Here is a 26,589-nt window from a genome sequence, read left to right as displayed (position 1 = left end):
TGCCAGAGTCCACTGATCTTGAGTGAGAATATCACGCTGCCACCCTTCCCACGTCCCTGTCACTAGGAACCTGGCAAAAGTGATGGATTTCTATTCCTAAATATATGTGATCAGCAGATAAGTACAGCAGAGTCCAGACACAGGTAGGAGTCTGCATCCCCACCCTGCTGTTACACAAGTCCACACATCTTAGGCTGAGGTATACAAGAAAGTTGGGAAGAGACCTACACTCCTCAGAAGGGATCAAAGTGTACAATATTTTAATTAACAAGATAAAGTATCTGCAGACAGGGGAGCCACTGGAGGTGGCTCTTGTCACACAAACATGAGGCCCTGAGTTTAACTCCTTGAATGGACATTGAAAAAAAGACCATGGTGCACTCACTTGCAATCCCAGCTCTGTGATGGTGAGATGGGCGGTGGAGACAGGACAGCTCCTGGCCAGCCCATCTAGAGTGTGCACTGAGAGACCTTGCCTCAACAAGAATGAAGAACAGGTGTCTGGTGGTGTGTCTATGCCCTACACACACACACACACACACACACACACACACACACACGCACACACGCACACATGCACACACGCACAGGCACACACACACACAAATAGTAGATATTTTCAAAACTGCAAACAAAGCAAGCCTACTTGCAGGCCAAAAAATAAAACTGACAGGCACAAAAACTCACAATTAACGACTATGAAGAAAAATTCCTATCCCTGATGGTAAAGCAAAAAGAGATAACTCAAAGGCCTGGAGAGCTGGCCCCGCGGTTAAGAGCGCTGACTGCTCTTGCAGAGCACATGGGTTCCATTACCAGTAGCCACATGGCTGCTCGCAACTACCTGTAGTCAGCTCCCGGGACTCCAATGCCTTCCCTGGGCCTCTGCAGGCACTGCACACACTTGATGCACACACGTGCATGCAGGCAAAACAAACCCTTAAAATACGAAATTGTAATTTTTAAAAGATTTAAAGGATATAGGACAATCTCTTAAGTTCTGTCATGGTGTCAAGTACAAGCTACTTTGATCCAAAACGGCAGAGCGGATGTGAGGAACAGCGTGGTATCAGGATGGGGGCCTCAGCTTGACTCTGCTTGAGCTGGCCGTGTGCCCAGAGGAGATGCACTCTGAGCTCATTTGTTTTTTGTTTTTGGTTTTTTTTTTCCCGGAGCTGGGGACCGAGTGAGCTCATTTGTGAAGCGCATTCTCACCCATTCTCACCCATTCTCACACGGTTGTTAGGAAAAGAAAGGAAGTTGTAAAGAACGAAGCACAGCAGAGGCTCAGTACATAGCAATGAGCAGTATTATTCTTCTATAACACTAATAAACACAACTGGGGGGACTGGAAGGATGGCTCAGTGGTTAAGGGTAGAGGCTGTTCTTGTAGAGGACCTGGGTTCGATTCCCAGCACCTACATGGCTGCTCACTACCACCTGTAACTCCAGTTCCAGGGGAATCAACAGCCTCTTCTGGACTCTGTGGGTACTTCATGCATGTGATACACATGCAGGCAAAACACCTATGCACAGAGTCAAAAAGTCAAAGCACGTCACTTGTCAAGCAAGCATGAGGATTAGAGTCTGAATTCCCAGCACCCGTGTGGATGACAGGAGGCAGAAACAGGGGAGCCCCAGAGCAGGCTGGCTGGCCAGACTAGGTAAACTGGAGGCGTCTGGCCTCTCCCTCCATGACAAGGTGGAGAGTCGCTGAGAATATATATATATATATATATATATATATTCAGCATCACCTCTGGCCCCGACATGCATGCTCACACATACAAAACACTCATGCTTGCGCACACACAAAAACATATACACACTCGTCCTGGCTCCAGGTTTCCAGTGAGAAATGTAAAGTGAAACAGGCTACCCCCTTAAGTATGAATTCCAAGCCTTCTTACATTGAAATGTGTTTTACCTGAAATTCGAGTTTAACAGGGTGTCTGCCTGTTGTTTTTAGAAACCTGGCAATGCCATCTGTAGGTCTCTTTCTGAGTATTTCACCCAATGGAACTTGAGTGGAAACTGACTTTTTGTTCTTATTCTTCAGACTGTGCAGAGGTGCATGCATCTCATGACGTAGCCCAGGCTGGCCTTCAACTTGAGGCAATCTCCCTACCTCAGCACTCCAAATGCTGATCTGCGTGCGGGTGTGTGCCAAATGTCAGCAGGAAAACTAACACTGTGTCTTCATGTGAGTTAAATTTCCTCACATTCCCAAGGCGTTTTCATTCTGTGCAGCTCTAAGTGGCTGGAGTCTTCGCTCCACTTTTTTGGGGGAAGAAGCTGTGCAGAGCTGCACTGCCATCTCGAAACTGCGGCTAGCCTCAATCCCCTGCCTCTCCTCCCATTTTCAGAGCCCAGGCATCTTCCCACACCAAGAGGATTTGCAAGGCTTCACTCTGCATCACCACACAGAGCACTGCAAGCTCGCCTGTCACTGTCTCCTCTCCTTTCTGAGTTAGCGAACAAGAGATCTTACTTGGGATCTCCTGAGGGCTCTAACCTCAGCTGTAACACACGAAGTTGCTAAGTACCAAGATGAATTCATTCAAGAATCTCAGACAGCAGTGGCTCCAGCCCCAGCCTCACATCCTGCTGCTCTCTGTGTCCTATCAGCAAAACAAGCTCTGCCACACTGAAGGATTCCCAGGGCCCCATGGAGACTGTCAGTGCCTGTGGCTGTAACCTGCCTGCTAGGCACAGGCATCACACAAAGGCTCCCCGGGCTCAGGAAGAGCCGTGACTTGCTCACCAGTACCTGTTCTTTGAGGACAGTGGCTGGCTTTTCTCTACACAGAGCTGCCTCCTCGTCCTGCTCTATGGAGACAATGTTGGGAGCTCCACCTCTCAAGTAAACTTCCAAGTAGGCACCTTGTTCTTGCAGCTGGGTTACTGCATGAATGGTTGTGTCTCCACGCTCCTGGTTATAAACAATGAATACAAGATGGCGGAGGTCTGGCCTTTCGAGGATGCATCCTACCCATATCTGATACACTACCCACATCTGATACATATAGTGAACAAATGTTTGGTAACTCGTGCTTTCCTGAAGGTCTTGGAAGAGGAAAAAGGGAGGATGGCTTTCACTGAGGCTCATTCTCTCGTTCCCTGTTGTTTCCTTCTGCTTTGAACGCCCACTGCTGCTGTGGCCTGGTTCTCCTGGAGTCTACTACCTTTAATCCTCTTTCTTTTCACAATCTAGTAGTGCAAACGACAGTTCCAGAGTGTTCTCACATTCTCTCTCACATTCTGGTGAGCTGGCTGCACATGGCTGCTGAGTGCTGAGCAGCTGTTCCACGAGGGGCAGCAAATCTGGCTCCAAAGGTAGATTGCTTTTCTGTTAGGTCTTGTAAACAACCCCACAGAGCTCGCTAAGTCACAAAGTGGGGGTGGGGAGAGGGCAGAAAGAGACACTAGAAGACACAAAAGCAGTGGGAAGGTTAGCTGGGAACAGAAAGGAATTAGACAGGGACAAAAGAGGGCGACAGGGATGAAAGAGGGCGACAGGTGAATTTGATGAACATGTATGAAAACGTCAAAGAAACCCATTGTTGTGCATAATTAACATCTAATAAATGGCCAGAGTTTGGGAAATATCGTAGTCAGAAGGTTAGGTGCAGAACAGATATGTGCAGGTGTGAGGATGAAGCATGAAGCACAGAAAGGTTAGGCGGAATAATGATGCCTCCTTCTGACCTAGCACGCAGCCCTTCTCATCAAGCCTGAGGGGGAGGAAAGGCAGAGAGAGAGAGGAGAGGGGGTCTGCGACCCACCACAGATGCCACCTCACTTATGACTCTGTTGTCATGTGACTCTTACTGGTAGGGAAGTGAGTATGCCTGTGCCCTGGGCTTCACCCGCTTGACTGTGAGCCCTTCATGTGACACTGCATACGCACCTGTCCTTTGGCAAGCCACAAGACCCTCCCTTTGCATCCTCCCCTTTCCCCAAGTCAGCCTCTGCCATGGCTGGTTAGTCCTGGATGGCCCGAAGCACACTGCTTCATCCCAGAATAGTCAGATGAATCCAGTCAGTTGTCTGGCTACAGGATTGCCTTGGAATGGCCCCAGAAACTGCTTAAGAGCAAAGCCCTGTTTTATTTCCACATGTGCCTGGTTCTTACATAGCTGTTGGAATGAATGAATAAATGAATGAATGAATGAACTGTTGGGAAACTAATCTCAAGCTATAATCAAGTTGAAAGTTTAGGAAATTAATAGATACATTTTAGGATAGAGCTCCCATATGCCAGGAAAAAAAATGATAGCATAAATTTAAGAGATAATTTCTTCCTTCAAATACTTGCATTAATATCTAATGAAAGCACTGTGAGATTGAAGTTTTAGAAATAAAATTTCAATAAATCTCAATATTTAAAAAAAATCACAAATACCAATTTCAGAATTACTGAAATGTATCTAAATATTACTCGAGGCAACTCCCTGAGTGTCTGTGAAAGACATATTGATCAAACATACCTCAATACAAAATCAGGCTGAAAAATTAAAGTAAGTGTAAACCAGTATTTTCTCTACAGTAGTCTTACAGGCTAAACTTATAAAATGCACAGAGGACACTGAAAATCAATTATCGTTTTGCCCCTTCACAACTCCCCACCCCATCATGTAACTTCTGAGACAATATCATATTCCAGTGAAGTCCTTGCTGTCCTCCAATCCCTGGGCCATCTGAGTCAATGGTTTTGGCCCGACTCTCTGAATCTCAAGTGTTAATACATTACAGTCTCTCCAGGAACAGCTAATGGACACAATTTTTAGCATCTTTTCTTAGAAATATCAGGCTCTCTAGCCAATAGAGGAAGACCTGCAGTTTGTGGTTTCCTCTGAGGAATCTGGACCATCCCTAAAGAAACCTCCTAGCTCATGTATCTAATAACAGACTGTAGTGAGCTGGGTGTGACCTGCCTCTGGACAACTGGTTTACCTCACCTACCGAAAGGCAATGCCTACAGGCAAACCAGAGCACGGGCTTTAAAGATACATTTAAAATATTTACAACCAGTCCCACTCTCTAAGACCAAATGTAGACTACAAACACTTGATAGCTTAGCAGGAAAGAGAACCTGCCACCAAGTCTGGCAACACGAGTTATCTTTGGGATCCACAGAACCCAAGGAACCTGATCCCTCCGGGATCCTCTAACTCCACATGCATGTCCTGGTGTGTGTGAGCCCGCACACGAATACATGGAATTAAGACATTTTTCAAAATAAATGTCTCAAAATGCTCCTGTATCACACAATGCGTTCCCTCACCCAAAACTGGTATATGTAGACTTTAATCCCAGAGACTTTGGTGACCAGATTTCTGTTCTATATAAATGGAACCATCATTGCTTTGAATTCTTGAGGTGAACACCATTTCATTATAATCAACAAGACAGATTCCTAACATGAAAACATTCATCAGTAAACTGAAATATTACCATGAAATCTTGTATATTAAAAAGAAAGGTCTCATGTCTTCCATCGAAACCACCACCCTTGAATACAGAATAAATGGAGAGTAACAATCAGCACAACTCACTAAGAAGGGGAGCGCAGGTGATTACTCCAGAAGAGAATATTGGACCAGCAGAGGGAAGCTCACTGAATAAGCACAGGAACAACTTCAAAGAAAAAAAGGAAAAAGAAAACTTAAGTAATTAATGGTCATATACCTATCTTGTTCCTTGATACGGAACCAGAAAAACAACAAAAAACAAAAAAACTATGGGTTAATTAGAGAGAACACAAAATAAACCCTTTTGATCAGTAGGGTATAAGAATTATTATGCCCTGCTCAGCTTGGAGTTCACTTAGAAAGGTGACGGGATTAGCAGTCTGAGTGTTCCCTGCATCCCAGGGTAATGGTCTTCAGGCTTTCCTGGTCCTACCTTGGTGGCCGCACCAGGAGGCCGGTACTTTCAAACCAATGTACTGAGAGGGTGACCACAAGGGCACCAGAACGAAGAGGGGCAGACCGCGTCTCAATCGCCACCTAGGCAAGGATGGTGGTGCTGGAAGGCTCTGGGAGCAGCAGCAAGGTCTACGCCACTGCCTGTGGTAGCATGTGCTAACTCCCAGGTTTGTCGCTTCCACTGCGCTCCTCTTTCCAAGGCCACCCAGGCTAGACCGAGATTTAAATAACGTGGCTGTTAAGGGATCCATCGCAATTGCATTCACAAGAGAAGTGTGATTTGTTCTTAAACATTCATATCAGCAAATGCAGAGAACCTTAGAGGAAGGGGCTCTCCCAGCAGACATTGGTCTCTAAGACCAATGCGACTGGGAGTGACAAGCACGTGACTGCCAGGAGGTAACCCGTCACTCGCAACTCAGCACGCATGCGCGTGGGACCAGCTGACTTGCCCGTGTCTATTACAGGAAGCTGTCAATGATTCCCCAGAGCTTTATCTGCAGTAAGCCCTCAGAAATAGCAGTGAGACTGGCTCTAGCACCACAGCAGCCCTTGTCGCCTTCTATGGGGGCACAGTGACCTCTACTGGTGGAGACCAAGTGCTGATGTGATTTTTCTCTCCTAAATACTCCAAGTCTGCCACGGCATTTGAGCACGAACGGAAAGAACAGAAAACTGTACAGTGTTGCAGCGCAGGCAGTACGGAACACTGTCATAGATATCGAAGCAGCTATAAAAATATCTTGAGGTGTCTCCAGCATAACTGGTTTCCACAGGAACCAACCACAGAACGGGGGGGGAAAAAACATCAAGATGTGTTGAAACTTCCCAAGGCCAAGTCTTAGGTAACCCACTTTCTCATGAACATTTGTTTTCCTGTTTTCAAACCAAAGGTTAAAGCTTCGGCATTTTCCCTTTCATTCCTAACAGCTGTCAGAAATAAACTATAGACATTCTCAAGTTTATATATAGTAACCTGGGATAATTAAATTTGACCTCGTCATGAAAAGATGACAAAAGGCATATCTCACCGCAAAGGTCCTGAAGCTCCACCATGTCACCATGGAGACGCCTGTGGACCAGAGATGGGAGTGCGGTGTGTACAAGAACCGGGTAGTATTCTTACATCTCATGGCTAAAATCATTTCCGTAATAACTTCGCTTTCACAGATTTCTACTGCAAAGAATGGAGTCGTAAAGAATTCAGAACGACACCTTTTGGTGATGTGTATTAAGAGTCCATCCTGACACCAGAGAAATAATTCTTTTAATCCAGCCTGGGGTTGTTTGTTTGTATGGGCTGGGGAGATGGCTCAACCATTAGAGACTAGACTCACTACCAAGTATCAGTGAAGATGCACAGCCTAGGCACAGAGCTGCTGAGCGGGATAGGGAAATGAAGGGATCCGTACTTAACTTCGTTAACACGTCAGCTTTTCACTGTTTCTATTTGCTTCTATGTTGCGATCTGCTGCTGTGTTTACAAGATAGGACCAGATAAAACACCATCCTTGATCCAAGGAACCAGCAGCAGAACGTTTTAAACAACTCTTCCTTAAAATACAAGTTTTTCATCAATAATGTAAGATGTGTCGGTCTTCTATCTCCCTTCAAGCAACACCACCTGCATCTGAAGTGCCATACTCCTTTCTTAGATCAGCGGCTCTCAACCTGTGAGTCGCGAGCCCTTGGGGGATCTGTCACCCTTTCACAGAGGTCCATTGGAAAACACATAAGACTCATAACAGTAGCAAAATTAAGTTAGGAAACAGCAATGACATGATTTTATGGCTGTGGTCACCACAGCATGAGGAACTGTATTAAAGGGTCACAGCGTAAGGAAGGTTGAGAACCACTGGGCTAGTCAATGGGATGAGACAGGAAATTATGCTTCTGGCTCAAGGGCTACTGACATCATCAAGAATACAACAGTTCTTAGTTAACTAATGCCATCAGGACATGTCTGGGATTGAGGCAGGACAGAAGGACAGGGAAAAGGAAGAAGACACAAGAACCGGAAAGAGTCCCTCATGCCAGTGGATCTAGGTTGCAGCGCTGGATGGCTGGGAGTCCAGAATGTCAATACAGCTGAAGAAACCACTACAGAGATCACCGGTACAAAGACTATACTCCATTTGAGGGGAGACATCTCAAGTACTAAGTAGTTAATGGGGGATGGGGATGTAGGCCAGTTGGTAGAATGCTGGCTTCACATGCATGACACCCTGGGGGTGGGTCCCAGCACCATGCACCCCAGTAACCCCAGCTCTGGGGAAGTAAAGGCTGCTGCAGGGGAAAGTGGGGTGAGCAGAGGGGACTGCTTTGCCTCCCAGCCTCTACTCCAAGCTCACAGGTCTGTGTCTGCTGACATCCAACACCACAAGAGCAACTTTCTACAAAGTCAACTCTGACCTTCCAAAAGAGTTCTGGGTTTTGAACACTGTAAGCTTTCAGAGAAAAACCCTCACGTAAATTCTGAAACCTTTGCCTTGCCACAAAAGACATCCAGGAAAATGCTAGCATCATTTAAAGCTCTGCCTAAAACGAGCATGAGTGAGAGATAAACAGGAAGCGACTAAAACCATCCCCAGGACATTTGGTTAGTGGAATTATGGGTAACTAGGGAGTGGGATTCCCTGGCAGCTCCACAGAGGGATTGCATGCTTGGTGTGTGGTGGGAGCACCCAGGTAGATGTGTGTAGTCCCTGCAACGTGAGGCTGGCCGGATGGTTACTAATTCATAGCTTATGGTACTGCTTGAATCCTATACAACAGTCTAGTAAAACAGATGACACAACACATTCTGAGGACTATGGGGCTAGCTCAGTGGACAAGACAGCTTGCTCTGCAAGGATAATGATGTGAGTTCAAATCCTAAACAACCACATTTAAAAAAACAAATCAAAAAGCCCACCCGGGCTGCAGTTGCCTGTGACTCTGGAGGACAGGGAGACAGGAGGATTTAGACGGTTTGTTGTTGGCTAGACAGTGTAGCCGAAAGGGTAAGAGATCCCATCTCAAAGTAAAAAGGTAGACGCACACTACATCAAGCATCATGGAAGTGGTGTGGTGGGGTGTACATCTGTATGGTGGAAGGGAAAGAAAGACATTACAAGGTCGGTGTGAGAGGTTCTCAAAACAAAAGGTGTTTAACCTTTAGTGCTTCCTGGCCTAATAAAGTAATCTAATACATTCATTTGTCACAACAAGGACCGATTTGGAAGAAGAGCTCAAAGACTGAAATGGTAAACTTTCAGTGTTTCTAAGGGAAAATAAACCTTTCAAGAAGGTCTGGGGTACCCAGGATTCAGGGGTGGTGGGGGGTGGGATATTTCTTAACATATTTTCAAAGCATCACCCCATATGCTCACACTCTGGGGAAAATGAATCCTTTTCTTTTCCCCTTTGGTCTTTCAAGACGGGGTTTCTCTGTACACAGCCCTGGCTGTCCTGGAATTTAACGATCTGCCTGCTTCTGCCACCCAAGTGTTGGGTGAAAGGTGTGCACTACCCCGGCCGGCAGCTCTGATCTGTGGAGATTTCTGTGGTAAACACTGAGAAGCTGCTGTGTGACAGACACTACTTGGCACAGGGCACTGCAAGAACCGATTATTGCTACTGGTCCTCCAGCTACCGAGGTGGCAAAGTCTGTGCTTAGGGTAGAATTCTTCAGGAAGTGGAAGCAGGTAAAGAAAGAGAAAGAAAGTAAGGGAGGGAGGGAGGGAGGGAGGGAGGGAGGAGAGAAGGAGGGAGGAAGGGAGAAAAGCAAGACCATTACAGTTGCGAATTGTACATAACTATTCGAAACATATGTTTTTCTTTTCAAAAGTGTTCAGACAGAAGTTATGCTGAACCAGAGGGAGCTGAAGCAAGAAAGTGAAACCCAAGCAGAACGGAGCTGAGGACCCCAGAGGGGTAGGCAGAGAGGTGAGGGCTGGGGAGGGACAAAAATGTTCATCAAGCTTAGTGAATAAGCCATGAAATAAGTATCACATGTCATCTATATCCATCATGCATCCATCCACTCACCCATCCATCCATCCACTCACCCATCCATCCATCCACTCACCCATCCATCATCCACTCACCCATCCATCCATCCACTCACCCATCCATCCATCCACTCACCCATCCATCCATCCACTCACCCATCCATCAATCCACTCACCCATCCATTTATCCATCTATCCACCCACCCACCTACCCATCTATCCTCCCATCACTACCATCAATCTATATCTCGCATCTGTTGACCTATCATCTGTATATTTATTTCACCATCTCCCTACCTACCTATCAGTCATTTGTCAGTCTACCTCTCAGGTAGGAAAGTGAAGCAGACTATCTGGGGAAGGAAGAGAAGGAACAGGCATGGAGACAGGAGAGGTTAATGGGAAGTGACACAAATAAAAATGTCTTTGTGAAACTCATCACTATAAAATGGCTTCTACTGTAATTTAAAAATGAATCATTGGAACCAAGGAGTGGTGGAGACGCACGGGAAAACCCCAGTGGGCTACCTTGTGCCTGTGCAACACAGGGCTGTGTACTTCACTATGTCAAGGGGTGTGTGTGTGTGTGTGTGTGTGTGTGTGTGTGTGTGTGTGTGCATGTGAGTGAGTGAGAGAGAGAGAGACAGAGACAGAGAACTCAAAAAGAGATGAGAGAGGACACTTGTAACTTTTAAACTGTACCCAAACGGTACCAGGGCTGCACTAATTTGGATCCCATAGAAGACAGTAGGGGAGAGAGCAGCACCTGGACCGACTGTGTCTTTTCAAAAGAAGAAAAGCGGGGCAGAACGGGAGAGACCTCCACATTTAACAAAGGCAGACGTACGCACCTAATACAGAGTCCCCACTGAATTCAATAATCCGCTTTTATCAACACTGAGAACTACTTATGATTAGGAAGGTTTGTGGCTGTGACTTTCCCCAGGTCAAGTCTCCTACCCGCTGCTCTGTTGGGGAGTGGGAGGTTAAAACTTCTCATTGTGCTTAGCCCCTACAGATGGCAAAGGAGGTAGGATGGAAACACTGTCGGCTAAGTCCTTTAAAGCTGGCCGGTGTGGTGGCAGGGCCAAGAGTCCCAGCTTCTCAGGAGACTGAGGCTTCTGTCCAGGTGTGCAGGGATACACTGGACAACAGGTAGGGTGAAGGAAACAGGAAAATTTGTAAAAACTAGCCAGTCAGGAATAATCCCAGTTCTCAGAAGAGGCAGGCAGATAGAAAGGAAGCTCCAGAGAAGCTCCTCCTATAAAGCAAAACCCCACTACGAAAAACAACAAAATTATAGCACACTCTAAAGTGGATACTGTGCATACTGCTTCCTGTACCTTAAAACATGCAATTCATGCAATGCCTGCAGAGGCCACAAGAGGGCAGCAGATCCTCTGGCGCTGGAGTTAACAGGTGATTTTTAGCTGCCCAACATGGGTGCTGGGGCTGGGTGGTGGTGTTGGTGCACACTATAATCCCAGCACTCAGGAGGCAGAGGCTAGGAGCAGTCTCTGAGTACCGGGCTAACCTGTTCTATAAAGCGCGATCCACTATAGCCAGGGCTACACTGAGAAACCCTGTTTTGAAACACCCCCTTTTTTAAAAAAAATTACTGGGAACTGAACTTGGTCTTTTGAAAGCACGGCAAGAGCTGTAAGCACTGAGCTATGCACCCAGCCTCACCCTTTTTATTTTTTGAGTCAGGGTCTCATGTAGCCCAGGCTGGCCTCTCCCATGTGTTCCAGGTTACCTCTAGTGACTGTATGTATTCCACCCAGTAGGCAATGCTATTTCTGGAATGTTCTGATGGCAAGAGTTGCAGAATCTCCTTTTTCACTTAGAAACTTCAATATTTTGTGTCACAGGCCTCAGCTAATTCTCGTCCTCGTTGGAATCAATGGAACGTCTTATTTTTTCATTAAAACACACAGCTCGGCTGCAAAGAAAAATGGCCAGCCGCCTGCACTATGGTTTGATGTAGACCTGGTGTGAGGGGTCCGGAAAGCCCATTAACCACCAAATGCCTTTTCGTTTTTGTTTTTTGTTTTAAGGTAAAAAGGCAATCTATATTAAAAATCAAATCAGCAAGGGTGAGGCCAGGGCAAGCTCTTGAGAGAGCTTTTCCAGGCAGGAGACAGACAACACTGCCACCTCCATTCAGTACTTTGTCTTTCAAGCAAATACTCCTGCTTTTGTGCCAAGGAATAGTTAGTGACATCCCTGCCCGCACACTGCAGAACTTCCCTTCCGTCATCCCTAGACACAGCTGTGGAACAGCTAAAAAATGCATTCAGTGTACAGGATGTACAGCATCCCCTCAGAAGGTGTCTAATGATTACGAGGGAGTTTTAAAGGGGGCAGTACAGTACGGAGGGGACAACTCTCAGCTCTCCCGACTGGTCAATGCTAGTTCTGTTACAGAGCACGAAGGCGTCCAACACTGTAGGCTGGCTTGTTTGCTCACTGTATTCACCTCTTGGGGTAACGGCCTGGGCTGTGTGCTTTACTATGCAACAAGAACTCACTGCACTGTAAGAAACTCGAGGCTGGAAGAAATGGCTCAGTGGTTTTGTAAAAATGCTTGCTGTGCAAGTGAGAAGACCCAAGTTCAAATCCCTAGGACCCACATAAAAGCCAGATGCACAGTTATCCTGGCACATGCATCAGAGAAACAGACCCTTCCTCAAACAGGGGGAAAGGCATGTGAGGGGGCATGCCCACGCAACTTCTCAAGAATGTGCATGCACATACATGCTGAATAAAAAGTAGGACAAAAATCAGCTTCCAATTCCAGCAGATCTAATGCTCTTCAGCGTCCACTTGAGAGCTGAGCTGCCCCAACTGAAAAAGAAGCTGATAGGAGCCACATCTAAATACCACTATCAGGATGATAATTCCATGGGAGGTTATACTTCGGGATCTTCATTTCCCAAAACCGAGCGTGTGTGAGTCACCTGGCTGGGCTGGCTAAGGACACAACATTCCTCCACGGGCTCGAGATACTTTTAGCTCAATTGGGTCTTGAGGGGGCGGGGTCTACATTGGTTTTTTTCAAAGTGCATTTTAATGGTGTGTGTGTGTGTGTGAGAGAGAGAGAGAGAGAGAGAGAGAGAGAGAGAGACCTGTATATAAAGGTGGAAGGGCAACCTTTAGGAGTCACGACTCCCATGCTGGTCCTCAGGATGGAACTCAGATGTCAGACTTGATGGCACACACCTATGATTGGCTGAGCCATGTAGCCAGCCCTTGGCCTGAATTGTTAAGCAAGTTCATTTTAGTGTCCTACTAGTTCTGAGACCATTCACACTCTCCAAACATGCTTAGAGGAATTCTGACCATGGAGGTATGAGATACCTTCCAAGGGAATTTCTATAGGATGACTGCCTAGGCTCAACCACTAGCCTCCTCCAGCGCTCCTACCTCCTAGCATGAGCCTGCCTGCTCTCAGCAGATAGGGCTCAAATCTTGTTCACCCTCAAGAGGTGGCTTTAATGCCATACCTTGGCTTAAGCTGATGTTCCTATCTGGATTGATTCTGACCCTTTCTCGGCCCCACAAGGCTCAGCCCAGATCTCATTTCCTTGTCTTACAGCCTATGGCATCTTTACCTCCTCAGTATATAGAAGCACTTGCCTATATATCTCCTCCCATGCCCCTCTCACACACAGACACGCAAACAGACAGACAGACAGACAGGCAGACAGGCAGGCAGACAGGCAGGCAGACACACACACACACACACACACACACACACACACACACACACACAATCACTCCAAGCTCCCAATGTTCTAGGTCCTTCCAGACTACAACACTGGTAAACTTTCCTAGTCTTTCTGTTCAATCTGCCCAGACCCTCAAACAGAATGCCTGAATAACAGTGAAACAGCTTGACAGACAGCTCTCAGTCATTGTAGTTACTGGCAAATTCCAACCCACGAAATCACGAGAGTTTATTATATAAGCACCGGGGTGAACACCATGCATCTCACCTCTCACTTTCTATTTATTACTCAGCCGGCCTTTCATCACGCACTTCAAGCCCACCTCTTCTGGTCCTTCTTTCCCTTAACCTTCTACTTTGTAGATCAATGGTCACGAGCTCCATTGCCTTATATTTGAAGAATAAATTGAGTGCATTAATTTTATTATTTTGATCCAAGGGATCAAATGTCAAGGCCTTGCATCTTAGGTAGATAGTCTGTCACTGAGCTACACCCTCCGCTCTGAACCCTCCGTGTTTTAGTCGCTCTCATACAACGTGAATTAAATTAGCAACCCAGAGTTTATGCTTCCACAGGAACAAGACGTGTAAAGCATCGTGATGGGCTATGTTAAAAAAAAAACAAACAAACCTTAATATTGAGTTTTGCTTTGTAAAATTGCTACGACGAACAGCTCACTATTCCAAAAGGCTGCGATAAAACGGAACGTTCTGGGACTGTACTCTGCTGCCCAGCAGGCTAGCCCTGAAAGCACTTATGAATCGCTTGAGCATAGCCAGTGTGCCTGAGAACATAACTGGTAACTAACTTAGACAGCCATGTGTGACTAACGGCTACCCTACTGGATGGAATAAATCTTGAAGAGAAAGATACCAGGCTGTCATGGACACACCAATGACATTCGAGAAACTCTGGAGAGGGGAAGAGAACACAGGCGCTTAAAGCAGGGGCAAGAGACAGAAAGGAAAGTTCAAAGAAGCATAAGTTTGACCACCAGGATTTTAGGGATGCTCTGACGAATCCACGGATGTGCTGGGTCTGTGGATATAGCAGGCATGCATGCACACACATATACATGCATGTGCACACACACACACACACACACACACACACACATGCACGCATGCACACACAAATTCACCTTTGGCAGAACAGTTACAAAGGATATGTTCCTTGTCTCTATGTCTATAGAGGTTCTTGAGACAGGCAGGAGTTTAGTGGGATAAAACGAGCATGTATCTTCCACCTCAAATCCAGCAACCAATAGTGTCCCCTAGTCCTACACATCCCGTATACCCTGCCATACCTTCCCTACTGACTGTTCCCTACTGAAAGTTAATTAAGCATCTCAAAAGCAGGGTCTATGTCTGGGCAACAGCACAGTATCTCGCTGACTGAGAGTCATTAAAGGCATTCAAAGAACACACAGTTTTCAGTGGGACGGGCACAGGTTTAACATCCACTCTCTGACCCATCAGGCACTCAAATCCGAGGACCAAGCTGAACGTTCAATGGTTAAAATCTTGCCGCAGTCCAAAGCATCTGGGAATGAGCTTGGAAATTTTCACGTCCCGTCAAAACACGAGCTGTCGCATGTTACACGCTATTACTTTCTGAAAAGCCCATTTCCCACGTTTTTAGAAATGTCTGAACAGACTTTAATGCTACCAGTCAGTTGTGACACAAAAGTCTCACCACAGAAAAGCCTTCAGCCTCGCATGCTAATCTCCGAGTGCAGAAGGCCAACCGACCTCTTCACGGACTGTGTGAGCTGAGACCTGCACTAACATTTCCGAGCAAGTCCTCCGTGCCTCTGTCTATTCGTGTGACAGAGCCACTTTTTAAAGAAAACTTTCCATACACGATTAAACTGTGCTTGCTCTTTATGGGGGACATGACAGCATGTGTGGGACATACACAGCATATGTGGGACACATGAGGCAAAGTGTGAACGAGGAAAAGCTCCAACACCCATCCAAAAAGAAAAAAAAAAATCAGGAAAGGACAGATCAGTCTAGGACATTATTTCCTTAGTCCAATCCACAGCCTTCCACACTAAGACCTAATGACACCTGTCTACAAGCCACATAAAAACACCCACAGGACCAGTGCCACCGAGGGCTTGCTATGGATACAGCATTGTAAGTGGTAGCATGCAGTTACACCACATAAGACCCTGGGCAAAGAGTGATCTTGTCCTGGTCAGAAACAAAGGTCACACAGAACATTTGCCAACGGCCATTTAAAGAGGAAGAGAATTTAATAGGTGTATCAGAATTAAATTTACCCTTCACTTTAAAGAGTTTACTCGTCACCGAGCACATTTGTGAAAAGTGTGCCTGCTTATCTCTAGCAAGTACCAGAGATTGGGACATTTTAAATCCTTTGGGGAAACTAGAAATGGGCGCAGCTGCTCAGATCTTACTGCGCTCTCGCTTCTGCCAGTCCTGAAAAATGAAGACCTTGATTAAGTGAGTCTGTGTGGAGCTGGAGACTCTGGGCTTCTAGCCACCTCCCAACGGATGCTGAAGTCAACGGCCGAAGCTCTGGATAGCAAAAGCTTGAATTTCCTAGGTCTTCCTTAATGTTGGTTTGGCTTTCTTAATTCTCCTAGTTTCGTTTTCTTTTATACTTGACTTTTATTTTGTGTACATTGGTGTTTTGCCTGTAGGTATGTCTGTGTGAAGGCGTCAGCTACTGGAGTTACAGACAGTTGTGAGCAGTCGTGTGGGGGCTGGGAATTGAACCCTGCCCCTCTGGAAGTGCAATCAATGCTCTTAAATGCTGAGCCATTTCTCTGGCCCCTAGTTTCTTTCTCAATGTGTCCATGTGTTTGTTCAACAAAACTTTTAAACGTGTACAAGGTGGCAGGCACTATGGTGGGATGAGAGATCTGAGCTCTGCTCTCACAAGGCCCAATGCTAGTAGAAAACCAGTTAGCAAGTGCGTGCTCTGCACTTGCCGGGACTGTGATGAGGTGTGTCTCAGAGGAGGGCAAGCAGAGGGAAAACAGAAGCCTGCTCAGCAGAGGTGAGGGCCCCAGGGGAGCAGCAGAGCACCCTGGGAAATGGCCAGCCAGATCAGACCTTAGGAACTCTAAGCTCTGCTGGGCACTGGAGACATGGTCAGGTGGGTCCTGCAGTCTGGATTTCATTAAGGAAGGTGATCACACTAGAGAATGTATCCCAGCAGATCAATGTGTCCAGCTGTATACAACCCTGATCGCTATGACAGTAATGTCTGCATTTGTGTGTGAGGAACAATTCTGGTTACCTGTATCCAGTCCCGTGTGAAACTCTGTGAGGCTGGTACTAAGGTGTTAATCCCATACAACCCTGAGGCATCACAAAGATCTGTCTCAGTTCAACCCAAGATAATGGAGTTCTTACTACGGGAGATTCTAGAAAAAAATACTGCAGTAAACGAGAGAGGACACGTTCGTCAGCCTGGAGCCAGTGGTGACGCCATTGGGACAGTCCAGGAGAGGGACAAAGACTGAAGGAAGGTAAGCTATTAGAGTGCATGTTTGCTGAGGAGAAAATCCAAGTACTGCCTCTCTCTGAGGGGCGCCATGCTAGGAAAAGATGAGGTTTCCAGTTCTTGATTTGAAGATGAATAGAACTTGACTGTCAAACTGGGATATCAAAGGAAAGGGCATTTTTTAGGGACCCAGGAGGGAGGACATGTGGATACAGCATGAACTGCCTATGGGACGGCAGGCAGCAACTTTTCTAGACCTGGGTACCATCCCACGGGTGCACTAGTGTCATGCAGGAGACAGTGCACTGAATACACGTGAGAGAACAAAACCACAGGGGAAACTGGGTCCTTTCAATGTGGGAGGGGGACCGGGAGGATCCAGGAGAGGATGATGCCCAAAGCCAGGGGGGCGGTTTCCAGAAAAGCAAGAGGAAGTTGGTGCTACCATTAGATGCTGCTGAGCTGGCTGAGTACAGAAGTGAGGGCTTGGGGAGGAGACAACTGGAGGTCAGAGGGAGCCACTGAAGGAGTTGTGTCATCAGACGGGGACTCCAGCTCCAGGACGATGCAGAAACGGACACCCACAAACACACTCTGCCCAAAGACCTGTCTATAATGCAGTGAAGAGACCAACGATGAGAAGGTAGAAGGCAAGGAGAGGTCTTACTTTGTTTTAAATACACGTGAGAACCAAGCGCATGAATGTGAAAATGACGCACAGGAAGTGTGGACGGTTAGGAAAAGAGGGAGCAGCATTGTTGTGAGCCCACACAACAGTGGTACAGAGAACCTAGCTTTGGACCTAAGCATTGACAAGCTGGAGCAGACTGGAGCAAGGCTTCCAGCTTCCGCTTCTGGTGAGTTCCTGAGACTGCCCTGCGCGGGGTAGGCCTGCGCTGTGGACTGAAGGAGCTGAGCTGCACCCACCCTCAGTCGTAACAACGAGCTGTGTCTTCAAGCAACACTTCGTGTTCTAAAGGCAGTGGAAACCTGTGTGTTTCCACATCAGACAGATCTCCTGTATGTCAGACATTTATTTACATTATGATTTATAGCAACGGCAAAATTACAATCATGAGGTAGCAACAACAATAACTGTACAGTTGGGGGCCACCACAGCAGGAGGAACTGTATTAAAGGATCACAGCATCAGTCAGGAAGGTTGAGAATCACTGCTCTATGGGGAAGGGAGGACATGTGTCTGGGGTGACTGTGGAGGGAATAAAAAAACAGGAAGTGCCTTTGAGATCCGCTGGCTCCCAGTCCATTGCGTGTTCTGGGATTGGTGAAAGCTGTCCCTCCGGTTTCGGCAGAATAGGAGGAGCCAATGGCATAAAGAAAAACTGAGTGGGACGCACTTTCCCTCTTGGGTCAGCTTATACTGCAGGTGGGTTTCCCCCTTCGGTCTTTGCAGAAAACAGTACCCAGAGGAACCTGGGCCCAAGTCATACTGAGAACCTGTATCAGCTATTCTTGTGACAGTTTGGAATAGGGATTATCTTCAGGTGTCTGACTCTAAGAAAAACCATCTTATGTGTTGGGGTATACATATGGTAGTATATGAATATACACACACATATATATATATATATACATACATACACACACACACACACACACAAATTCATATTGAATTTGTCTTCTCTGTAACCTGAGTAAACAATTTTAAGTTTTCAATATGAAGGCTGCTATATTTTATCAAAAAGAACATCTACTCCATTCAAAACTCTAAATTTTATGACAGGAGAGAAAAAAACCTTTAATCTGAAATATTAAAGTTGGGTATTTCTTTTCAGAATAATGTTTTTGGGTGCTTTATCCTGGCTATTTTAATCTTTCAGTTCATCACCAATTTCCTTTTTGAAAGAATATTTTATTTTTAAGTATTTGAGTGCTTTGCCTGCATGTGTGTACACATGTATGCTATGCCTTTGAGGTCAGAGGCCTGGAGCTGGAGTTACAGCTGTCACGTGAGTGCTGGGAATTGAACTCAGGACCTCTGAAAGAGCAGCCAGTGCGCTTAACCACAGCTACCTCTCCAGCCCTGAAAACGAGTCATGCTAATTTTCACATACTCCTGGAAATTCATTTCAATATTTGTGATTAGTATTTAGAAAATAATTTAGTTCTAAGGGATACTAAAGGTTGAGATGCTGCACACTGTCAGAAATGAAAGACAGGAAGACATTGTGTCCACACACTATAGATGTGTGTCCCATAAACTTTATAAACATCCTATAATTTTGGTGCATGGTTTTAACAATCCCACCCCTTTCTTAAGAAGGTTGAAAACACACAAGTTCACTGTACAGTTTAGGCTGTGGCAGTCATAAAGGCAAGAAGGGGACAGCAGGGGAGGACAGTATTCCCAGAGCTTGCCAATGGACTGATGCCAGGGAATGTGTCTTCAGAGAACCTTTGCGTCCATTAAACTTAACTCAGCTACTGTTGATACCGTTAAGTGCAGCTATCAGAACTGAAGTACCTAGATGAGCCCTAACAATGCATCTTGACAGAGCATCTACCTGCTTAAATGTGCTAACACACACCCACCAGAGACGTAGGAGGAGGCAGAGATTCCCACCTCTGCCGAGCACACAGCCAAGTGAGCATATGTTCAGAGACCCAGCATTTTCCCTCTGCAGAACAACATGCCTGGTAATGGTCCTCACTGTGGCTAGCTATGCACTGAACTGTGACTCCCTGGAGTCACAACCATATGCACTGAACTGAGGTCTGAACAAGGGTCTGGATGCACCACAGATTTTCTTCCCAATGAAATTTAAAGTGAAACTTAAAATTCTCGTTGCTAGAGGACAAACAGCTGAAATTACACATAATAAGAGTCCAATTGGTGTGAGATTATTCAAGTGCATCTTTGTGGGATGGGTGGATCTCTGTGAGCTGAGTGAAGGCCAGTCTGGTCTACAGAGTGAGCTCCGGAGGAGCCAGGGCTATCCAGAGAAACCCTTGGTCTGCCTCTGCCTCTAGAGAGATGGGATTAAAGGCAGGAGTCACCCCCACCATAGCATAACCAACGTTAAGGAAGCAAAGTTCACAGACAGCAGATCCTGAGGGATCAGAGAACCCTGAATGTATTCCTACAGGCCACAGGGATTCCTAGTGGAGTTTTGGAAGAGAATTTGAAGCTAAGATCAAGTATTATAGGAAAACCCCACCAGTTTCACCCATAACTAGATTATTGAATGACCACAAAGCATTGCTATAAGCCAAGAAGAAAAACCAATTGAAGGCCAGTATGTTCACATTATCACCGGCAGGACAAAGATGGTGGGTCAGACTCCTTAGCTCCAAAGCAAGTGAAAATTGCACACATAACTCAGAAACAACTAGAGAGGCACGCCAATCAAAATGAAGGAACGCAGAGAACACCCCTGGCATGAATCAGTTACAAAGCATGTCTAAAGCTGCTGGAAGAAAGACCCTGTATCCACTTGGCACTGGGAATTAGTAATTTGAGTTCTGGGGCCAACATTAAGCAACTTGTGTTTCACTAGACACTGCAACTGATTCAGTCCTGGGCTCAGCTAATTCAACCTGGACGAGGGTTAGAGACTTGCTTTTACTTTCTTTTCAAACAGTCTATATAGAGCCACTCTTTGAGGGAATTCAAGAATTGTCAGTAATGCCCCATGCAGTCACTTCCAAGATCACATGCTATGTGACAATGGGTATTTCAACCTCATCGAATACTCATCTCTGGGCTAAGTGTTATCTTGTGACGGTGGAAACTTCATTTTCGGGAGAGAGCTGGCTAACGTTCTGTCACTAGGGAGCACTTGTTCTTTTCCTAAACAGTCTCTGTGTTCATCTCTCACTAGTTTATTTCCATTGGCAAACAAGAGAAGCACTCCAATCCTAATTCCACCCTCTCTCTTGATTGTTTCCTCATAACGTTTTTTTCTCCAAAGGCACTTAAAGAAATAATTTTCCTTTTTATTTATTTTTTTTGGGGGGGGGGGAAATAGGGTTTAATATGAAAGAGAGGAGGAAGCGAAGGGAAGGGGGAAGAGAGAGAGAGACTCTGGGGTCGAGAACATGGCTCAGCAGGCAGGGACACTCGCTGCCACACCTGTCAACCTGAGTTTGATCCCAGGAAGCCACGTGACAGAAGGGAGAAGCAACTCCTGCGTGTTGTCCTCTAACCCTGACACCCTTGCACACAGTGACACCCCTGACCTACTCCACAAATACGTGAAGGTAAAAAAGACCTTTTTAAAGAAAAATGAACTATGTCCTGAAGTCATGTGTTGGCATGCTTCTAACGACCGCTGACGGTTTCAGTGACAAAGCTAACTCCTACCTAAAACAAGAGGCAAAGGGTATGACTACTTCATGGAAGACCTCCATGTCGGGCTTCTTCCCTGCCCATCCCTGAAAACGAGGCAAGTCCAGCAATCAGGGCTATCATGACCCCGGGCTAGCAAATCTGTGTTGACAACTATTTTTGTTTCTAAATACTTCACAGTAGTCAGGAACACCCAGACTTGAATGAGCATCTCAAGGCGCTGAAATGAAGGGCAAAATGGTCTGGAAGATGCCCTAGCGCTGTTTACCAATGTAGATTACAAATCCCGCAACAGCTTAAGGACTACAGAATTACCAGCAAACCAAGAGGAAACGTTGAGACTGTTTCAAAACACAGAAATGCTGCTAAAGTGCTCTGAGGCCAAGGCTGAAGCACAGACCTGATGCTAAATCAGTGACACAGAAAGAAGCATGGCGGACAGTTAACGGTTGCCGGGGGAGGAAGGGGTGTAGCTGTTGGTATGTTTCCCAAGTTCCAGTAACTCACCTTTCCCACCTTGCTAATGTAAGCAACCCTAAACTCAATGTACCTCAAACAACAGGAGAGAAACAGGAGAACTTGACAACTGCAGGGACTGAGCACAGTGGGGAAGGAACTGATGGGGGAGGGTGCGAAGATGACCAAGATCTATTACATACATGCATGAGACTGTCAAAGAATAAGAAAAAAATGGCTACCTGGACAGAACCAATTGTTGGGTTTGGGCAGCAGAGCATCCTGGTATACCTCCCTAGGCATCTGCCATACTATAAGGCAAACGTGTCCTGGAACCTACAGTGTTTGCCTGCAGGACCGTAATGACTTCCAATTCTGAGTGCTAGTCCAATGTCAAATATTCTCAGGCCTGTGGGGTTTTTGTTTCTCTTTTTCTGTTGTGACAAGTTAGCAGGGAAAGGCACTGGGCCTTCAAAGATGCTTCCTCACAAACCCAGGCTGTTGAGAGCAGGTCTAGCTCAAGCCAGAAGCAAAGGCACTCGAGTCTCACCAATTCTGCTCAGAGTTTGGAGAGAAGAGTACAGGAAACATTAGAGCGGCACAAGAGCGTTCACTGGGCTCTCTCACGGACTAGGTAAGTTTTACATGAGAGGGCCCAGAGTGCATGAGGCAGTCAGGCCAGATTCACCAGCCAGATATATGCCTGGAGTTTAACTTAAACAAAACAAAACAAAACAAAATAATAAACCAAAACAACACTTAAAAATTCATTACCACAGGAAAACTTTCAACTTTATACAATGAGCAAAACCCTATCCTTCTCATGACATACGGACCCGTGCACACAGGTTCACTGAAATAAAGTACTTTGTAATGCACCAGTCTAACAAAGTTTCTAACAGGACACGCACGCGCGCGCACACACACACACACACACACACACACACACACACACACACACACAAGAAAGGTTTGTTCCTGAACACTGACTACAAAGCACTTTAGGGCCATATCAGGCACAGATGCCCCCTGCCGTACCAATCACTCCTTCACCCTGGGATCCCTCTTCTCTCAGAACCCTCTGTGTCTGTATTATCCTTTGTCCTTTCCCCCTATCTCTGTGGCCTCGAATTTGGGTTATTGGGGCACTTTCAAGACTCATTTTCCTAAAGACTCGAGTTGACCCTGATGAAAACATCAGGTGGCAACATTCATGGCTCTAGTTTCAAAACAAATGTGACTTAAGCAAAGATAAAAAAATACTGGCTTTAAGCTGTCCACTTCTGTAAAAATATCAACGATACCAACATAAAAAGATAAAGAAAACCCACAAGGCTTTGAGGCACCCTATTCAAACACGAGTGTGTGTGTGTGCGCGCGCAATGTGCGGTTGTGAATTATATTGTTAACTATTTTGAAATGTTAAACTAAAAATGTAAATTGCTAAAAAGAAAACATTTACCCCGGGTTGGGGTATGACAACCTGGTTCAACCAATCCCAGCCTTCAGGCTGCCTTTGTGGGTTGACACTGCATCAAAAGGCGGGGCTCTCTGATCACGTCCTTGTCCACCAGGCCAAGCAAATGAAGCTTTCCAAGAGGAAAAGGAAAGGATGGAGAACTGTACCTTTTCTACAAATGTGACCCTGTAAGACTCAGTGGCCCCTTCAAAATCGTGTCTATATCATGTCTGGTGGTTTGGAAAGCACCCCTTATTAGTTAAACACACTCAATTAGCTGGAGACCAGCTTGAAGGAAACCAGTGTATTCCCAGTTCACAGCCCTTCACCTGAGGTCCCTTCCCAAGTGCAGAGTCTCACACCCACACGCCTGCTTTCACTACCACATGAAAGGAACTGCTCAGGGAACCGGGGAAGCGCCTTTCCCGCCCTAATTTGTAAATCAACCTTTCTTACTTAGATTGCAGTGGGAACTGCTGGTTTTCTCTGGTCCTGGGCTTTGAACTGCGAGCAGGGGGGAGTTGGACTATGCATTCTTCTGCACTGGAAGTCTCCTCCTATTGGTCCCTCTGCAGCAACAATGCAAGGCAAGCTCACAGGACTGCTCCTCCTCAGCTGTGACCTCCAGGTGAAGGCAACTGTCCCCACAGAAACCCACTTGTTCCCTTTCCTACTTGATAACCTCTGAGAAGGAAACAACTACTCTCTATTTGAAGACACAGATAAGGATAATTCTGGCTTCTTAAAAATTTGTTTTGGGGGGTTGGGGATTTAGCTCAGTGGTAGAGCGCTTGCCTAGCAAGCGCAAGACCCTGGGTTCGGTCCTCAGCTCCGAGGGGGAAAAAAAAAAAGACAAAATAACAAAAATTTGTTTTGGTATTTAGGAGATAAAATCGCCTTATGTAGCCTTGGCTGTGCTGGAACTCACTGTAGACCAAGGTGGCCTCCAATCACCCGAGTGCTGGGATTAAAAGCACGCACCACTGCAGCCCGGCCTAATCTTGCCAACAGGGCTGAGACTTCTACTGTCTTCCCAAACTGCCCATTACTAAATCACTGGGACCAGACTAAACAGACAGAAAATGCCCGTCCTCCAGGAACTGCAGATTTGGGGTAACAGTCATTTCCTTTCTCTCTCCCACAGAACTCTTTTGAGACCTTGAATTCTGATACTTATTTAAGGATGAGATTATCAGTATCATGTGATGGGGGAATAACAGGAATTTTAAAAAGTCTAAATACAATATAATGAGTCAGACACAACCCAGTGAAGCGATTCAGTTTATTTCCAGGATTAACAATGTTGTACGCATGGATATGTTCAAGGGAAGTCTCGTTTTTTCTCAATTTCAAAAGAATCAACCTTTTTCAAGTACTATGTAGGGTGTGGGGCGTGGGGGTGGGGATCTACTTGGAAAACCTGATTTCCTCACTATATTGCATAAGAAATTCAGCAATGCTGACTGATTTAAGAATCTGTTACTACCGGGTTCTGGCGATGAAGCGAAGAAGGGAGCTTTCTCGGCAGCCTCCACTGTGACAGTTAGGGATCCGTGATGTACGGGAAGTTTTGGAAACATAAAGAACCGTGCACTGCCGTTTCTTCTGACTCTGGGTTCTAACGACTAACTCTGCACAAGGAAGTCCTCAGTTGTTGCAATTACCCTAAGGCGCCCAGGGCTACGCTGGCCATAATGAACTAGAAAGTGCCTACGGGTGGAAGTGCCAAGTGCTCCTCCCGTGACACTCACTCCAACTTCCGGGAAAGCTAGAGTCTCTTAAGAGATCTACTCAGGCTGGGCCTTCCCACGCACACTCACGTTGCTTTGTTTTTAACTTGATCCTGCTGGCTAACTGTGTGAAAAATTTGAGAAAGGTTTTAAGGTTACACTATACTTTTAAAAGCCTATGTCTACTAAGCCACTGAAATAGTAAAGAATGACTCAAACAGTTCAATGAGCAAACAAAACAAAATATAAATATTGCCAGGTTTTGGGAGGTGGGGGTGGGGCAAAATGACAGGGTGAATCGGAATTGACGTGGCTGTACAGCTTTATAGAGCACTATGTGATGACGTGTAAATCCTCCCCACCTGTACTCTGCCCCGTTCATTCTGGAGGGTCAAACCCAGGCCTATGGACGTATTAGTCCCCCACCACTGAGTCCCCAGTCCACCGACTACTTTTCGATGAAAGCACCCAGCGGCTACTTGTTGGGCTCTAACGGCAGTTACTGGATGATTTTCTTTGCACATTCCATTCACTCAAATGTTAACCTCAAGTATGGTCATCACAGATTCATCTGAAGAGGTGGGCAGTGTGAACTCAACTATTTCATGGTCTGCGATAAACTTTAGGAATTTTAATTTTGCTGCTGTGAGAGCCAACCTGAATGGGAACAGTCTCTCTGTTGTGCCCGCCCTTTCTGATATATTGTAGGAGGTCAGTTTATATGGACTGTAAATAGTTACCTAGTTCAGTCTTGGGCTGTCATGGACGTGGTCACTACTGCCCCTCAAAATATTTTGAGGTACTTCAGACCTTTCAAGAAAAATTTCTGGTCTGTCAGTGGCAGCACACGCCTTAATCTCAGCGTCCAGGAAGCAGAAACCAGCCTGGTCTTCAGAGTAAGTCCGAGGCCTGCCAGGGCTACATAGAGAGACCCTGCCTGGAAAAACCGAAACAGTCTGGGCATAGACACACTGGTGAGAGGATGGTGCGAAGACACAACAAGATAGAGGACAGCGGACAACTGCCAGTCCGAAGGTGCAAAGGAGGGCTTGTCTCCAGGGCCTTCAGGGTAGGCAGGGCCCTGACCTGCTACTTCCTGGTACTTGTTGCAGCAACCCAGGGTAAGCTAATCAACACGGTCTGCTTATTAATACGCACATTTCAAAAGCAAAAACCACAGCTTTGGAAAGCAGATTTCTGAGGTGAGGCCTGAGTGGGAGGGGACACACATACAGGCCACGTGTAGCAGCCAGGAGAGTATTATCTCCTTTAACTGGAACGGATGTTATCTGAACCTCCTGTAGGACTCTGTCTGAAGATAAACTGCACAGTGCTTGCCACACGGGGATTAAAACTTTTTTCTCCAAGGCCTTCTCTGCCTGTAGTGAGAAAGCTGTCGAGGCTAACAACTGGGAGAGTCCAGATCACAGGAGGCTCTGGGAGAAGTGTTAGCGTGCCTCTCAGTCCTCAGTGAGGGCCTCAGCAGTGCTAACACTGCCTCT

At 46.2% G+C, this 26,589-nt stretch overlaps 1 protein-coding gene across 19 annotated transcripts in view; it reads right to left on the bottom strand.

Moving 5' to 3' along the window:
• Positions 1–26,589, bottom strand: part of Scaf8 (SR-related CTD-associated factor 8) — a 187,811-nt gene that overhangs the window by 77,172 nt on the left and 84,050 nt on the right. For 3 of the 19 annotated variants that reach the window (XR_015658395.1, XR_015658390.1, XR_015658408.1), the window contains exon 21: positions 5,559–5,640. The exons of 15 other annotated variants lie outside the window; for them this stretch is intronic. The gene's annotated coding sequence lies outside the window, so the exon portion shown is untranslated. Of the gene's footprint in view, positions 1–5,557; positions 5,641–26,589 lie in introns of those variants that run through there. One more of the 19 variants, XM_087615725.1, reaches the window with a different exon arrangement.

Source organism: Rattus norvegicus, chromosome 1, assembly GCF_021556685.1.
Source record: "Rattus norvegicus strain SHRSP/BbbUtx chromosome 1, alternate assembly SHRSP_T2T, whole genome shotgun sequence".
In the NCBI taxonomy this organism is placed as follows: Eukaryota; Metazoa; Chordata; class Mammalia; order Rodentia; family Muridae; genus Rattus; species Rattus norvegicus.
Note: the sequence above shows the minus strand (reverse complement) of the source record. Positions and strands in the feature narration are given on the sequence as shown.